We start from the raw sequence: 2,199 nt of genomic DNA, 5'->3' as shown, positions 1-2,199 counted from the left end.
TGCCAGGATACTTCGACCATGCGTTGACGTGAGGCTTTCCTCGAAAACGTATTCCTCCTCCCCTGGAGGAGAGCTGTTGGTGAGGGCCGGATGCGTCCGGGCGGCGTTTAGCGGCGTCGTCTCCCTGGCCGAAACCATGATCTCCCGATTACCATGCAATGAAAAGACACCACACGCCTGCTTGTTCAGGGGAAGAGGCATGAGGTGGGTGAGTTTTTCTGTCGAAGAATGAGGCCATCCGGTGCCGTCGTGTTGAAACACGACTAGGAATCAAAAGCAAGGAACAATCATTGATGATCGCCCTGTAGCCGCTGTTTCTTGCGATCGAATCAACCGATTCGTCCATCCCCATTTCCTTCCTACGAAATAGCACGGGGCTGTCCTCGCATCTTCGCAGTCATCCTGGACATTATCAGAGCAGGCGAGCCTGATGGCATTTTTTGGGCCGCCATAAATGGAGGATTCACCCTCTGATGCTTGATACCAGAGCGCTCTGACGGGATGGGTTGAAGCGTCGCCGGAAAGGAGACACTGGCGCGCGTCGTACCTAAATCCCCCAAACAGGCGGTGCATACGGCGTGCTTGCGCGACAAATGGCTGGGAAAGGAGCGAAAGGAACGGTATAATCTTTGAGTGAGGTACAACCGGCTTTTATTCTTTACGTGGTTGGCTCCATGTCTTTTGCAAGCCCTCAATCTTTAAGAACAGACCTTCGAAGCAATTATGTCTTTCTTCATCGAAGTGGCGTGCGTGTGCGGCGATACCTTCGGAAATGTGACATGTGTACATGGATGCCCTGTCATCTTTGTACCATTGATTTTCAGGCTTTCGACACCGCACAACCTGAGGTCCCTCATTACCAAGCTTCTACCATCATGACTTCGGGCCCCTCTTACCTCCTCGCCGCACGTGTAACCCATACCATCTGGCTCACGCCACTCGTCCACTCGTTTCAAACCAAGCTCTATCCAGGCTCGTGCCCGCACTCATCTCTTGCTTACCTCGCTGGTAGAGCCAGCCAGGAATGTGATGTCCGCCGCGCCCACTAGCACCCTGTCTTCCTCCTCTTCATCGTCCACTGCCTTCATCCGCACCACCACCAACTTTATAAGCCGTCAAGCCCTGATCGAGGGCCCCCAAAACGTGGAAATGCGGGGCCGGGTACGCTTTCCCCTCCTGTCTCGGACGTTACCCTTACGTCTCCATTCCTTTTCGTGGCATGTCCTCCATAGTCTTAACGCGCCTTTCATCCCCTTGCACCCACCCACGCATCGCGCCATTTTCCCCTAGAGCATCGTGGACGATGAGGTCACCATCCGCGGGGACCTCGCTCCCATTCGCGTCGGCCATTTTTGCTACTTCGCGGCCGGCTCTGTGCTCAGCCCCCCCTCCCTCCACCTCCTTCCCACGACGGAGCGCAAAAAGCCGCAGACCCAAGAGCCTCGTCGGCACCTCCCACAGCAGCAACATCCGCCTCCTAATTCCCCAGGGGTGAAGGCTTCCCACATCCCCATGTGCATCGGGAGCATGACGAGTGTCGGGAGAGATGCGGTCGTCCAGGCGGCCGCTGTGGGAGCATGTGTGGAGGTGGGCGACAATGCCGTTATTTCCGCCCGTTGCATTTTGAAAGACGGTTGCCGGATCGCGCCTAACACGGTCTTGGCGCCTGACACGGTAGTGCCTCCCTTCGCCTTGGTGGCGGGCCGGCCGGGGCAGATCGTGGGCGAGCTCCCGCCCAGTGTGATGGTGATGAGGAAGGAGGCGGCGCAGGGGAGGTACCGGCGGAAGAGGAGGTGGATACTGGAGGGGGGGGTGAGGTAGAGGACAGGGGTCATGTAGCGGTGTTCATGAAGGGGGGGGTGCCGACAAAGCCGTCGGAGAAGGGGAGCGGGAGGATGAGGGCAGCCCATCCCCCCATGCACATGAAACCAAACATTAGGAACAAGTTTGTCCCAGCACGTCCAATATATGTAAATAATATGTGTCACGTCATGCACATCGCCGCGAAGGGGTTCGGGCCCTCCAAAGCGTTTCTTTATTTTTTTACAACCGGCGGGGCTGCCGGTCGCCACCTCCAACCCCTCCGTCCCCTCGGCTGTGACGGGCATCTATACACCTCAACCTTTCTCGGCATCAGAGCCCAATCCCCTTTTCCCCACACCACCTACTCTCTTCCCTCCACCTCCTCGCCCCCTGGCC

Source organism: Nannochloropsis gaditana (assembly GCF_000240725.1).
Source record: "Nannochloropsis gaditana CCMP526 unplaced genomic scaffold scaffold240, whole genome shotgun sequence".
Lineage (NCBI taxonomy): Eukaryota > Eustigmatophyceae > Eustigmatales > Monodopsidaceae > Microchloropsis > Microchloropsis gaditana.
The sequence above is the reverse complement of the archived record's forward strand: the minus strand, read 5'-3'. Positions refer to the sequence as shown.